The following is a 16,362-nucleotide window of genomic DNA, read 5'->3' as shown; positions in this document are numbered from 1 at the left end:
GTGCAACTTATAATTTTTAGTACATTCACAACACTATGTAACCATGGCCACTATCTAAATCCAGAATATTTCATCACCCCCCAAAAAAACCTATTCCATGAGCAATCACTCCCCATTTCCCCAGCTTCCAGCCCCTTGGCAACCACCAAGATATTATCTGCCTCTATATATTTGCATATCCTAAATCTTTTGTATACTGTGACATGCAGACTTTTTTATTTGGCTTCTTTCCCTCAGCACAGTGTTCTCAACATTAATCCACATTGTAGCACATGTCAGGACTTCATTCCTTTTCATGGCTGAATAATATTTCACTGTATGGACAGAACATGTTTTGTTTATCTGTTTATCAAGAGCCAGCATTTTAGACTGCTGTGTAGCATCCCCTGTTTTATGGGTGGTTTTCAAGTGGGGTTCACTGGCTGGACCTGCTGCCCATCCGTGTTTTCTTGTCTTTCATTGTCTGTATCTTCTTTTCCATCCCTCCCATATGTGTCCCTCATACACAGTGTGAGGACAGAGCCAGGGTCACCAGAAGGCCCTGCTTTTAATACTGAAGGCTAGTCATCCACAGAACTTTGTGCTTCATAAAAAATAACTTGTATTGCCCTTTTTTTCTAAAGAGATTTGTATACCTGGTAGATGATACAAAAAAGAAAGGAGAGGAAAGCAAAGAAAAATCAGTCACTACAACCCTGCCACCCAGGGACACATGCTGTTTGCATTTTGATTAACTTTTCTAGCAGTTTTTAATTCAAACATATTTTGACATAAGCAGGGCCACACTGTTGATGCTGCTTTATATCCTGCTTTTTGTTTTTTTTGTTTTTTAAATTTTTTATTAAGGTATTATTAATATACATTCTTATGAAGGTTTCACATGAAAAAACAATGTGGTTGCTACATTTACCCATATTATCAATTCCCCACCCATACCCCAATGCAGTCACTGTCCATCAGTGTAGTAAGATGCCACAGATTCACTATTTGCCTTCTCTGTGCTACACCATTTTCCCCTTGAATGCCCCCCACACCATGTGCACTAAACAATACCCCTCAATCCCCTTCTCCGTCCCCACCCGCCCTCCCAGACCCCTCCCCTTTGGTAACCACTAGTCCCTTCTTGGAGTCTCTGAGTCTGCTGCTGTTTTGTTCCTTCAGTTTTGCTTTGGTGTTATAATCCACAAATGAGGGAAATCATTTGGCACTTGTCTTTCTCCACCTAGTTGATTTCACTGAGCATAATATCCTCCAGCTCCATCCATGTTCATGCAAATAATAGGATTTCTTTCTTTCTTATGGCTGAGTAGTATTCCATTGTGTACACATACCTCATCTTCTTTATCCATTCATCTACTGATGGACACTTAGGTTGCTTCCATATCTTGGCTGTTGTAAATAGTGCTGCTATAAACATAGGGGTACATATGTCTTTTTTAATCTGAGAACTTGTATTCTTTGGGTAAATTCAAAGGAGTGGGATTCTGGGTCAAATGGTATTTCTATTTTTAGTTTTTTGAGGAACCTCCATATTGCTCTCCACAATGGTTGAATTAGCTTACATTCCACCAGCAGTGTAGGAGGGTTCCCCTTTCTCTGCATTCTAGCCAGCATTTGTTGTTAGTCGTTTCAATGCTGGCCATCCTTACTGGTGTGAGGTGATATCTCACTGTGGTTTTAATTTGCATTTCCCTGATGATTAGTGATGTGGAGCATCTTTTCATCTGCCTGTTGGCCATCTGATTTCTTCTTTGAAGAAGTGTCTCTTCATATCCTCCGCCCATTTTTTAATCGGGTTATTTGCTTTTTGGGTGTTGAGGTGCGTGAGTTCTTTATATATTTTGGATGTTAACCCCTTGTTGGATATGTCATTTACAAATATATTCTCCCATTCCATAGGATGCCTTTTTGTTCTGTTGATGGTGTTCTTTGCTGTACACAGCTTTTCAATTTGATGTAGTCCCACGTTTTCATTTTTGCTTTTGTTTCCCTTGCCTGAGGAGATGCGTTCAGGAAGAAGTTGCTAATGTTTATATTCACCAATGACCACCAATGAGCAGAAGTAATATGTGCAACTACCAGCTTACCTGCTTAAAAAGAATTCACTTGTCCTGGACTTTCTCCCTTCCCACACTCACATAGGCTGCATTGTGAAAGTGGTGACCAGCTGCAACTATGCACATGAGGACCACACCCTGGGAGAATACAAAACCACAAGATAGAAGGAAGGTGGGTCTCAAAGAAGGAAGGTGATCTCAAAGGAACAGAATCATCTACTCACCTAAGACATCTACTTACCTTCAAGCTGTTACATGAGAAAAAAATTTCTATCTAGCATGACCCATTGTATTTTGGGTCTCTGTATGCTCACTGTTCCATCCAGTGGCATCCATAATTATTCTTGACTGAGGCATATAATTTATGCTTGTGATACAATGCACCCATCTGGAGTGTCCAGTTTGGTGAGTTTTTAGTAGTGTTTATGCCCTGTAACCACCACCTTCCCCCCAAGATTCAGAGCATTTCCATCATCCCAAACACTCCCTGGTGCCCCCTGTATGGTCCACATTCTCCTTCCCGTCCCGAGACACCCCCTGATCTGTTTTCTGTCACTGTAGCTCAAACTCACCTCTTCTGTAATTATATATAAATGGACTCATGCAGTGTCCAACTGCTTTCACTCAATGTAATGCTGTGGAGATCCACCCATGCTGGTGAGTTTATCAGCATCTGTTCTTTTTTTATTATATTCTGTTGTATGCATGCATCACAGTTGTCTCAGGCATGTGTTGATAGATATTCAACTTTTTGCTGGTGTTTGGCTATTACAAATAAAGCTGCTATGAATGGTCACATAAAAGCCTTTGTGTGGACTTGTGTTTTCATTTTTCCTGGGTAAATACCCAAGAGTGGAATTGCTGGGTCATTGGGTGAGTGTACATTTAACTCCATAAGAAGCTGCCAGGCTGGGCATGTCACACTCCAGCCTCGCCAGCCCTTGATACCTTCTTTCTGGTGATACCCATTCTATTGGGGCGTGGTGATGTCTCCCTGGTGTTTTCATTTGCCTTTCCCTGATGGTAATGATGTCATACAATGTACAGGGATGAGTGAGTGCTAAAGAAATAAAAGGCTGCCCAGAGAAGAAATAGCCAAGAGTCAGGATGTAGACAGGCAACATGGCACTACAGCAGCTCAGAGAGCATAAGGGTGTGACTGCATGTCTTTGGGGAATAGATGCTGAATAGGAATTGACATTCCTTATATAGAGTCGGACCCCTTATCTAGGACCACACCCTGGGGAATGGATATCAGGGAAACTTTGTCTACCAGCCCAGGAAGGTCACAGGGAAGCTTGTCTTGTTTCTGTACATTAAAAAAAAATTTCTTTTATAATATCCTGTGTGGGCTAGGATGTAGGCATATACATTGTTGTAATCTGTTGGAAGGGCAAAGTTGTATTAATCATGTTTGTATTCATATTATGAAAATATTTTGAAATCTAAATATGCATGCTTATGTTTATTTGAAAAGTTTTTGGAAATGTGGAGCAGGAACTAAAAGTAATCTGAGCAAAATGATGATGATGATAAATGGGAAATAATGCAAAATAATGCAAGATCAAGCATCAAATGAGTCTCTCACAGAACCCAGGGTCAGTCTTCACGAAGCCGTCAGAGCCCCATAGATCCTTACTGGCTACGCACTGACTTCATCCTTCTACCTCTGCATCCATCCATTTACTCATGTTCACATGATCACTAAGCATCTACCACGTGATGGCAGAGTGCATAGCTCCAGGCTTGGCTATGTGAGACCTGGCTCTGCTTCTTGCTGACTGCATGCTCTTGGGCAAGGTATTTAATCCCTCTGAGTCTCTCCATTTTCTCATCTGTAAAATGGGAAAAATCAGGGACCTTGAATACAGGGTCGGTGTGAGGAAACGAGATAATACACATGTAGTGCCTGGCACACAGTAAGCATGCAATAAGTGTTATTTATTATTGTTCTTATAACCACTCCCATATTCATTGCAGCGTTATTCACAATAGTCACAATACGGAAACCGTCCAAGCGTCCATCGGTAGATGAATGGACCGAAAAAAATGTGAAGGCAAATAAGTGGCCAGAAACTTAGTTACAGTAGCACTGAGCTGTAAATTTGTCCTGGAAACTTTAAAAAAAACGATCCCCTGTAATGTCATTTTTGGAGGCTGCAAAATCAATGGATGGGTATTACTCTGGAAATCCAGGTAAATGGGGAGTAGGCATGTGACGTAAAACAGACTCGGAAGCCATGAGTATAGAAGTGACGGTGCAAAGGGCTGGATGAGCTCCCTCAGGGAGCATGGAGAGAAAGAGAAGAGGCAGGACAGGCAAATGGGGACGGACGGGATAGAGAAGCAACCGAGGACAGCCACAGGCCTAGCGCGACAGAGCAGAATCGCCAAAGCCACGGACCAGAGGAGTTCCGCGGTGGCAGCACCTCCAAGGCCACATGGTAAAGACGGTCAAGGAAATTAAGGCTGAAAACTAGCCATGGGCTTGAGCAAACCTGAGGTCACTAGTGGCCTTGGCAGGAACAATTTGAGAGGCAATTTGAGTGGTGGGGTTTCCAGGCAAGCAGCAAGGGATTCAGAGTGAACGAAGAGATACCGGAAGTGGAACTGCAAAGTGCAGACACCTCTCACCACAGTTGGCTGGAAAAATGGAATAATTGTGCCTGATTCCTGCAGGGTTGTTATGACAATGAAAATGCTCTTTTTCTAAAGGACTTTTTTAAAATTGAGGCATCATTTATCTCCAGTCGAATTCACCCTTTATTATGTGCCATTCTACAAGGTTTGAGAAATGCACACAATCATGGGACTGTCACAAAACCAAAAACCCAACAGCTCCATTTCCCCAAGCAGTGTCCTCCTGACCCTTTGTAATGAACCCCTTCCCAAACCTTCAGCCCAAGGCCGTCATGATCTATTTCCTGTCCCTGTTCTCATCAGTTACAAAATATACAGAGTAATAAAAGTACCCATTGTGGTAGATAGATAACTGGTTTTTTTTATTATCATTTCAGTTTGGTTTTTTTTTTTGTATCATTAATATACACTTACATGAGCAACATTGTGGTTACTAGATTCCCCCCATTATCAAGTCCCCACCACATACCCCATTACAGTCACTGTCCATCAGCATAGTAAGATGCTAGAGTCACTGCTTGTCTTTAGATAGATACTGTTTTTAACTGTGCAACACTCATGACCCTCTTTCTTTCTGGTAACAACAGCCTGATTTTCCTTTGGAAAACCACCCACCCCACTTACATTGCTCATTCCATGTAGCTAAACAAGGCTGATCACATCTGTAGCTCCTGGACAAGCTCACCCCTCAGGAGGGCCCCATCCCCTAGCTTCTGAGATTGGTTCAAGGGTAGGAACCTGACCCAAGCTGAGCCAATCTGATAATGCCAGGATTTGGGCTGGAGCCAGGAGAAAAGAGATGAGCATTTTCCATCAGTATAGTTAAACTTAAAAAAAAAAAAAAAGGCAGCCCGGAATGATCAGGGTCCATGATGCCCTCCATGAGCAGTTAGCCTGCCTGAGAATGAAATTTCAGTGGCAAGAGAGAGATGGTATTCTGACAACATACATCAAGCACCTGAATCCAACTGTGCCTGAAGCTAAACTACTCCCTGAACTTTTCAGAAATACAAGCCTATTAATCCCATGGTCATTGCTGCTGTTGTTGAAGGTGAAATGATTGATTCTCTGACTTCGGCAGCTCACCCATCCATCTTCCAAGGCCAACCACTGTTAACATTTGGCATTTTTCTCTTTTTCTAGCTTGCACCAGTATTTGAGCTTTTATATATTTGCACCCACACTATATCCCTATCTATGCCGAGCTATAGGTTGTATTCGTTGGTTTTTGCAGCAATAATGCCGCCTAACACACAGCCTCAAAATTCTTTTCCTTGTTTACAGGTCTGGAAGAGAGCAAGCAGGTCTTGTGACAGATTCAGATTTTCTCTTAGTACTACCATGCAAGGAAGTCTGGGAAATGTAGTCCTTGGCTGGGGAGCCAGATGATTAGGAAAAGGAAGGATGAATTTTGTAGGACCCCCTTCCAACTTCAGTCAACAATATAAATTTTATCAGGAAAGAAAATGGAAGTGAAGAGAAATGATTCCAATTCCAGCTAATACAACTCAGCCAGCAATACTGTTTCAGTTATGCCATAGCTGGCTTCCGGCTTCCCTGTCCATGCAGATATGTTTGGTCATGTCAAGATGTGCACAATTTTTCATTTTTTAGGACCCAAGTTTCTTATTTTCCTTTATTGTTTAATACTTTCGTCCTAAGGTCATATGACTGTTTTCTTTAAGATTCCCTCCTTCCTCCCTCTGCCCAGGGTCCTAAGAAACTACATTTCCCAATGTCCCTTGTCCAAGAAGGTTGGCCAATGGGAAGCAGAGGTAGAAGACTGGGGGGCGGGACAAGAAAGAAGATGGGGTACATCTCTTCTTTCCCTCTGGTCTCGTGGCTTCTGCAAAGCAGCAGTGGTGTCTCCTCCATGCTTCCAGATCATCCCCCTGCTTTGTCCGAGCTCCAGCTGGGTGATCCACGTGGCTCTAGCTCAGAACAGCCTTGTTTCTGGGTTCAGGTAACGCAGATAAGCATGTTTCCAGCTGAGGCTGAAACAAGGTGATGTTCTGCCTTTTTGCTTCAGCTCTCATACAGAGATGCCCAGAGCATGGAGACTAAAGTGGACAGTGCCACATGCAAGAAGCTCTGGCTCTGGGCTCCGTTGGATGGAGTTGGACTGGAATGGCCTCAGGGAGGTCAAACTTAACACTTGTGAGCCTCATTTTCTCTTTTTTAAAATAAACAAAATCGAATCTACCAGGATGAGTTGATTTTAGAATTTAAGATTATAATCTATGGGATAAATAGGTGGATGGATGGATGATGGATGGATGAATGGGTGAATGGATGGATGGAAATGCCCTATGAGCAATGATTCAAAATCCACTAAGTGAGTGAATTCCTAGATCATAACTACCATATATAACAAAATCATTTATACTTCACAGTATTATGATGACTGAGTTAATGTACATAACTTCTTAGAAGTAAATGCAGCATAGTCATTGTTGTAAGCATTAAGTGAGGCATATTAAGTTGTATCTCCTAGAAGCAGAAACCTGCATTGATCACATGGGATTGGCCAGATGTGTAGGGGAATTAACATCCCCTTGAGCAACCTTCATCCAGTGATAAGGACGGGAAATGCCCACGTGCCCTCACCTCTTGGTGCAATAACTCTGACTGTTCTACACTGTTTCCCAAAGTTTCCAGTGGAATCAGCCCTCAGTGGCAAGTTGCTCATTTGCACACCTGTATGGGTCTCCTTTCTTTCCTTACTAATGCATCCCAGGTCCACTTCTCAAATAAACTACTTTCCCTTGAAACCAGGTCTCAGGCTCTGATTCTAGAATATTTATTTAATTATTTATTATCGTGCTAAAGCCTAAAGTTTTGAGTTTTGAGCATCCTAATTTGTTATTCCACCCAGAAGTCTGGCTGCCAAAAAAAGTGGCTCAGGTGAGAAACTTGACTTATTTTTCCTCATAAAGACTCCAAAAGAAGAAATAGTGTTGAATTTCAGCAGCAATAGCAAATATAATAAAATTCCTCCTGGGGTTTACTTTTGCCAACATAGAATCTCAATGATAAAAGGTGACTTTAAACTGGCACGTGTAGGTTAAATATTTCCAGAGTATGGTCTTGAGGGGCTGTAAAAGTGCAAATTCCTTCTTTGGTTCTTAAGGGAGATGGTAACACACTGGCTTCAGGCTTGGCTGGATCCAGGTGTTCAAACTGTTTTAGGAATATGACTCCATTCTCAGCCCTGCTTTCCTCTGTGTTGTCTTCTTTAGCTGTCAGGCTTTCCCTGCAGAAGGCTTATCAATGAAGACAAAACTCCTGGGATTAAGTTTCATTGGCTTGTCATGAGATATGTGCTCATCACCGAACTATGGACAAAGAGATAAAATATACTGATTGACCAGTCTTGGTCATATGCTCAATTCCAAAGTTGGCCCTTCTCAAATCACATGGATGAGAATGGCACAATGATTCCCCAGAGGAAAGCTAGAAGATGTTGACAGAATCTTCTAAATGGGTCTTGGAGAGCAAATACCCACCCAACAGATATCCACTATGGCTACACTAAGAAGTCATGAAGGCTTACTAAAACATAGTGTTTATAAATTAAAAATAGAAATTTACTATAATTTGCTGAGCACCCTAATTTGCTATTCCACCATGGCTGCCAAGGATCATACACATACATGTCCACCTATAGTAGGAATTTCCATAATTTCCTGAAGGAATATTTTGTCTCAGTGTCACCTTGAGAAGACCATGGTTTTCAAATCTTTTTTTTTTTTTTTTGCTTAGCCAGTGATAAATTACTCTGGGTTTCACTCATTACTATCAATTTAGTTTGTTGTGGGTTGTTTTGCAAATCCTACAGTATTTAATAACACTCATTTGCATCAGCAGTATTTTTGGCCTATAATTTTTCAATAAGCATGTATGCATTGAGGGGAAACAGGAATCACCTATATTTGTATTGCTAAAGAGATATATCTCCAATTCCACTTTTAGGATGCTTTTAGGGGATGACATTCCATTTTTATTACTCAATTGTTTTCCACTGAAAAGTGGAACTCATGAGGTCTTGATTCCCTCCTAATTGTATTGGGAACACACAAAAAAACTTAGAGCTGATGGCTCAGAAGACTTTTTATACCAGTTTTAATACACCAGAAAGTTTATGTAGTAGAGTATATATTTGAAAAACTGTCTTAAATTATACAGCTTGATCTAGAAAAGGGCTGGCAAACTCCTGTAAAGGACCAGATAATGAATCATTTGGTTTTTCAGGATAGCTAGTCTGTGTCCCAACTCTGGCCTTGTAGCACAAAAACAGCCCTAGATGGTATGTACATGAATTGGTGCGGCTGTGTGCCAATAAAACTTTAACTACAAAAGCAGGCAGCCAGCAAATCTTGCTAGTGGGCTATAGTTTGCCAATCCCTGGTCTAGGAATTTGGGCTTCTTTCTGTTGAACCCTTGAGGGTGTTGCAGGTGCGAATGTCATCCCAGTTTAGATACCTAAGAGATGTAACTATTTTTGTAACAATTATATTGCTAGTTCCAAACCCCCATTTGTGAGGTGGTGGAAACTTCATGTCAGCCTATTTGGGGTGTTCTTCTCCATGGTGGGGTGCTTTCCTTGGGGCCCTACTGCTACATCTTAAAGTTTCCTGAGGTTTGGATGGTGCCTAGGATAGGTGGGGGGAGAAAGGAGGATCAGACAAGCTGCCAAGTCATTGTCTCTCCACGATGGTCCAGCTGAGGGATTCCTCCTCATCGTGGTTTTTTATTTCTGGCTGCTGTAGGTTGAACTGTATCCTCCAAAAAAGATACATTTAAGTCCTCACCTCAGGACCTCATAATATGACAGTACTGTCATTGCAGATATGATGAATCAAGAAGAGGCCATACTGGAGTAGGATGGGCTCTACTTTCACAGCTGCAAGTCAAGGAGCAAAGGAGCACGTAGATTAAGAACCATCCTTTCCCAAATCCATTAGAGATATCCTTTAATGCCCAGATGGTAAGAGAGGGTTTTATTGAACATTTGAAAAAGATACTCAGCAGAAAGACCCAGGAAAACAATGGCTCAAGTAAGAAATAAGTTTAATTATTTCTCACCTCAGAATCCAGAAGTGGGAGGTGGTCCGACACAGCCAAATGGTTCCACTGTACATGATAATCAAATGATAATCAAGGGGCACAGTCCCTCTGACTCACTGTCCCACCATCTTGGTAGTATGTGTTCATCTACATGCCCAGCCAGGCTTCTCACCGTGTCTTTATTCCAGCCATCATGAAGGGGGAAAGAGAGAAAGCAGAGTAAGCATTTCCTCTTAAGAAAGCAGCATATATATATTTTTGTTGTTGCTGTTGATTCCTTCAAAAACCTTATTCTTCCCTTTGATCCGGTTTCTGAGGAGCCATTCAAAAGGTCATAATATCACACTCTGAAGAAACAGCTAAGTGATCGAGAAAATGCCACCTCTTGAAACGGACGTAGCAGTAGGAACAGATGAGAGACTAAGGATTGAGTATCATATGACAGAGATTAAAGGGCTGTGCTCAGCGATAAAGAGAATAATATCAGAACATGTGAAAAATAGCAGGCATTTGAGAGAGATAACAGAAATGTGCCAGCCTGATGGGGCACAAAATCGAGTGGCTGAAGTAAATGAGAAACAAGGGAAATCCTCACAGCAAGCCAAAGAAATGGAAAAGAAATAAAGATAGAAGAGAGACCTAGTGAGTGGTCCAGTAGATACAATCTATGCCTGATAAGAATATCTGAAACAGGCAAAACAAATGTAGCTGAAATGGTAAAGAACTAATTAAAGAAAATTGTCCAGAGTTGAAAAGCAAACTAGATCTGCAAGTAGAAAAAGCTCAAAGATACTTTTTTTTAAGTTCAATGAAAAGAAAGCAACACCTAGACATTCCTGGTGACATATTTTAATTGGAAGAATGAAAAAAAATTCTGCAAGTATCCAGATAAAGCAAGTTTATCTATAAAGGGGCAAAAGTCAGGCTGACTTCAGATTTCTCTCCTGCAACTCTAAATGCCAGAAGACAGTGTAATAAGATCTTCAGTTTTAAGGGAAAATAATTTTGAACCAATATTTATATATCTTGCCAAGTTATGTCTGTATGAAGGCAACTGGAAGACATTCACAGATATGCCCATCCTTGAAAGCTTTACTAAATATTTACTGCAGCCAAGAAAGAATGTGAATTAAAGTAACTAAATAGTAGGGAAGTGAGTGTATGAAAAAATTAGTGGTAAGCATTAAAACTAGTTAAACAGTATTCAGATTAAATTGTTATAGGTAGTTGCAAAACTAAATGCAAAAACAGATTTTTAAGATGGGTCTACAATTTCGTTTGTTCTAAACTGAAAAGACATGCAAAATGTTCAATATATAGAGCAATGAATACTGGGGTTTTTTGGGCATGTAATGTAGATATGCATGTTCTTAGCTAAACATAAATAAAAGGGCTTTGTCACTCAACATGACACATTCCAAATGTTAATCTGACAAAATGGGAAACCAGCTGGTACAGTTTTATTACTCCTCTTTTTAATTGTAAAGGAGAAAAAAGTTACTGGTTCGTAATGTAATACTAGCACCGTAAAAAGAAAATTTCCAAATCACTGGTTGGGGAAACAGTAGATTAAAACCTTGTTTTATGTATACATCTTGCCTAAGGAAAATCAATAGTTACTGCTGGTGTAATAGTTCATTATAAGTAAATTTGATATTTAGGTTACAGATGAAAACAGAATAAATATTCCAATTGGATTGTAGCTGAAGTGGTGAAAAACCAATAAAAACAGCAAGGAGGTATTAAAACTAGCACAGGATAAATTGACAGAGGTTGAGATTAGTTACCACACTTATAAACAGGTTAAATAGTACTATTAAAAATAATTCAGATTGGATCAAAAATCGCTCTGTAACCATGGATACTCTCATTTGTATTACACAAGTATAAGAGTTTAAAGATAATGGAAACTCTTTTATCTTTTAAGAGTTTAAAGATAAGTCATAGAAACAGAAGGCAGAAACATTTTTATTAGAACTCAGGCTACAACAAATTATAAAACACACAGTACAGGATGTTTAAGAGGTTTTATGTGGTGAATAACATGGCATTCAGAATGTAAAATGCTTGATAATCTTGATGTGAGTGGTGGTTTTACTGATGTATGCATATGTTTAAAAAATTGGAATTTAAAATTAGTCTGTTTTATATACTTAAAATGAATACAGTAGTTCTTCAATTAAAAAGAATACATATTTCAAATACTGTGCTAGATTCTGAATTAAATACTTGGTCTTTAGTAAATCAAGTAAGTGAAAAGTTGAAATAAAGATAGCTAAATAGTTAATGAAAAAAAAAGAAAGCAGCATATGTTTCATGTATTGTTTCCACTTGTATTCTATTGCCCTAGACCTTGGTCACATGGCCTTATGTAGCTGCAAGGGAAGCTGGGTAGTGACCTGTCCTGCCAAAACTCAAGGAAGTTCTATTACCAAAAGTAGGAAAGGGAGAGAGACTCCTGGGACAGATGACAATGTCTGCCACAGAGGGCAGGGGATAACAAAGAGCATGCTGCAATTTACTCACACTTGTTTTTACTAAGAGTAAAATAATACTAGCTAATATTTACAGATGACAAGCCAGGCACTATGCTAAGTACTTTACTTGTATGAACTCATTTAGTCCTCAACTCTGTGAGGTAGTTACTATCATTAATCTCATTTATAAATGGAAAAATAAAGACACAAGTGACAAAACAATGTGATCAGTGACACACAAGTACTAAGCAGTCCAGCTGGAGTTTTAAAACTATTTAAGTTTTATTGGAATATAGTTAATATGCAATATTATACTGGTTTCAGATGTACTAGTTGATATGCAATATTACACTGGTTTCAGATGTACAGCATAGTGGTTCAACAATTACAAACATGACTAAATGCTCACCATGGTAAGTGTAGTCAACCCTTATTACCATACAGATATATTGTAATATTAGTGGTTATATTATATGCTTACTTCCATTTCTGTGATTAATTTTTTGTATAATTTGAAGTTTGTATCTCTTTATCCCCTTCACCTATTTCACCCACACCCCTATGGTAAACAGACAAAAGTCTTAAGGAAATCCATTTCCAAAAGGTGACTTCACATTACTTAGGGGAATGCTAAGGACATTCCTAGGACTGTGAACAAGAAAGCTGGCAAGACAACTGATTTCCAATTTAGCACAAAGAAGGAAAACTGCTACTGAATATTGAACAAAAACCTCTCTGTTTCATCTCTAAAGGCAAACACTTTGAGAGAACATAATCCATTCACCCTGGGATAGTTATAGCAATTTCAATCTATGGGTTTAATCTTTCTGCCAGATATGGGCTCTGTTGCTAACCCCTTTGGCTAAAAATCTTCAGGATCCAGAGAAGATTCCTTTCTGGTCCCTAACATACAGATGCTGAGAGCTAATATTTGTCCCCTGGGAGCTTTGGCAGGGAATAATCTGGGAATGGCTCTTTTTGCCACCAAACTAATCTGGGAAATAAGATCATTAAAGGCTAATAGCAGCTGTTAGGTACTTAGCAAATGTAGCCAATCAGCCTCCCACACATGAGGAAGTCTTCTAAATAAACCACTACTGCTAAGTCCCATGGTGACTACAGTACTAACCTTTCTCTCCTGACCAGGTCATTAGAAGATCCTGGGTAATAGCCTTGGCCGAGCAGGGGCAGTGATATATCCCAGCCTGTGGTATGTTCACAAGCTGTGTGGCAGGACCAAAAGTTGAAGGAGCTTCTGGTCTGAGAAATATCACAGTAAAAATGAAGCAAAACTCATATTTTCAAAGTTGGCACAGCTAATATGCTATTAGAGGTCAGTGTTAAGCCAAGATAGTGGTTACTCTCAGGAGTGTAGTGGTCAGAAGGGGCTTCTGGATACTGGTAATGTTCTGTTTCTTGATCTGAGTACTGGTTATGCATACTAAATACACACTGTGCTGTAATTCACATTCTGAATTCTCACTGAGCCTTATTCCTGTGATTTGTACACTGTTCTGTATGTTGTACTTTCACCAAAATTTTATGTTCTGCAGAAGTCAATACTAGCCTTCCTCATCTGCCCCCTCAGACCATAAAAAAAAGTGTGGTACTCCACTGTGGTACTGACACATTATTAGATAGACTGACCAATGAAACAGAACAGAGGTCTATAAACAGACCCCAATACACATGTAGCAGTTTACACAATGTCAAGGTGGCTTTTCAAGTTAATGGAAAATACATTGATTATTTAATAGATGGTGTTGGGATAACTGGGTAGCCAGTGGAACAAAAATGAGTTCAGCTCTACTTTGTATCTTACACCAGAACACATTCCAAATAGGTGAAGATTTAAATTTTTAACACAAAATGACAATTAGTAAAAGAAACCCTGAAAGGACTTCTCATAATTAAAGTGGAGAAAGGTCTTTTTAAGCACAATATAAAAATAATCCCAAAAAACATAAAAGACCGATCGATGAAACCACATGGACTTAAAAAATATATGGTACAATCCAACATATATAAAGTAACAGAAATCACAGGAAAATATTTCTATTTCATAATACATACAGATGGCTGGTATACACACACACACACACACACTGGTATAAAGCTACTTTTTCATAAGGTACAAACTGCCACTTTTAACATGAGTGAGTCGAGGATGTAATCTACAGCATGGTGACTATAGTTGACAATATTGTACATTTGGAAGTTGCTAAGAGAGTGGATCTTAAAAGTTGTCACCACAAGGGAAAAGTTTGTAACTATTTGTGGTGATGGATGTTAACTAAACTTATTGTGGCTATCATTTTGCAATATATGCATACATCAAGTCTTTATGTGGTATACCTAAAATTAATGCAATGTTGTACGTCAATTAGATCTCAATTTTTTAATAAAGCTCCTTCAGATCAGTAAAAATACCAATGTCATGGAAATCTAGACATAAATGTATACTAATAGTTCACTGAAAAGGAATAAAAGCAACTCAAACAGATGAAAAGATTCTCAACCTTACTCATCATGGGTGAAATAAAAGTAATGCTACAAAGGTATTATTCCTATAGTATCGACAGACATAAAAATGTCTTAAAATACACTGTGCTGTCAAGAGCATGGGGAAGCAGGTACTCTTCAAATTGCTAGAGAGAAACTCTTAAACTTGGTGAAATCATACAGATAAGTGTACTTGACAGGCACTATCAGCATTAGAGACGTACATACCATTTGCTCCAGTTACTTTACCTATACAGATATATCTTACAAGTATATTAGAACATCAGTAAAATTATACATACACGGTTATAAATTTCAATCTTATTTGAAATAAAAAATGAAAAAACCCCCAAACATTTATTAATAGAAATTTTGTCAATAAAATTCAGCCATAAAAAAAATGAGAAAAAAATTTTTTTTACAGATATGGAACAAGTTTAAGTGAAAAAAGCAAGGTATGTATTGTATATAGTATCATTATTTGTACTTTTAAGGTTAAAAAGTAATATAGATTTATATTTATAGAATCAGGAATAAATAAAATTTAAAAGTAGGATTCTAAATCTAACTCTTAAAATGTGAGTAAAAATGGGCTAACTCAGCAGGTGAAGGATATTTAAATCTTGTATATGCAAAGCAGTCTCCTGGGAGGTAACCTGTCAGCGTTTAGACTATTCTGCCAGGTACGAGTGTGTGTACACCTGGGCCCTTGGGCTGTGCCAAGAAGGTTAGGCTAATAACGTGAGGTACGGTGAACACCTGCTTCTACTCATTTGGGAACCTCAGTTTGACCTCAAGGAGGGACTGGAGACTGAAGTAACATTCTGACATCCTTCACTTAAGACCTCAACCTCCAGTCCCTCCAGCCTATGTCCTCAACATGCCAATTCTTCAACCCTGTCAGGATCTACTCCTTGACCATCTGCAACCCCTGTCTTCATGTCCTCCCCCTGTGGTAGACTTTGAGGCTCAGCACTAAACTGACACCCTGAACACCTCCACCGTATGCCCCTTTCATCATTCCCACTCGGCCAAACCACAGCTCGGCCTCTTCCAGACCTGCCCGCTAGACACGCTTCGGCCTTATTTGATAAAATCACACACATGACGATGCCCGTGCCACCATAAACTCACGGACACAAGACACCGAGAAGCTCGTCCCCTCGCTCAGACCCCGCACAGCCCGAGCGCACCGACTGCCGACCACGCGCTGGGCCCTCGTGAGCCCCACAGCGCGCCTCCCGCCCCTGAGCTGCCCGCACGGGCTCCCCGACCAGCCGCCCCTCCAGCCTGCCCACGGCGCCTTCAGAGTTCTCCGCGTTCCCCACACCTTGGCTGCCTCGCAGACGCGCCGGGGCCCCCACTTCACGGAGGAGCCCGAAGCCACCAGCCGGGAGCTTCAACTCTACAGCTCTGGGCGGGGACGTGCGCCCCGCGCCTCCCTCCCTCCCCCACCTCGGGCCGCGCCGGGCCGGGGCCTCCGGCCGCGTTTCTGTCTTTTCGGAGCGCGTCCTGCCGGCGGCTCACTGCCCGGGCCCCCGGCCCGCCCCCAGGGCCGCTCCCACAGGTCGCGCCGCCGGCGCCGAGCTCATCCTCCCGCGCGTCCGGAGGCGAGCGCG

At 40.6% G+C, this 16,362-nt stretch overlaps 1 long non-coding RNA gene across 1 annotated transcript; it reads right to left on the bottom strand.

Moving 5' to 3' along the window:
- Positions 1-1,644: 1,644 nt before the first annotated feature.
- Positions 1,645-10,405, bottom strand: LOC140849036 (uncharacterized). The gene is made up of 3 exons (XR_012130487.1): positions 9,783-10,405; positions 2,088-2,195; positions 1,645-1,995 (listed from the first exon to the last, which is right to left on the bottom strand). It is a non-coding gene; the product is annotated as an uncharacterized lncRNA (long non-coding RNA).
- Positions 10,406-16,362: the final 5,957 nt, after the last annotated feature.

Source organism: Manis javanica, chromosome 4, assembly GCF_040802235.1.
Source record: "Manis javanica isolate MJ-LG chromosome 4, MJ_LKY, whole genome shotgun sequence".
Taxonomy (NCBI): Eukaryota; Metazoa; Chordata; class Mammalia; order Pholidota; family Manidae; genus Manis; species Manis javanica.
The sequence above is the reverse complement of the archived record's forward strand: the minus strand, read 5'-3'. Positions and strand labels throughout refer to the sequence as shown.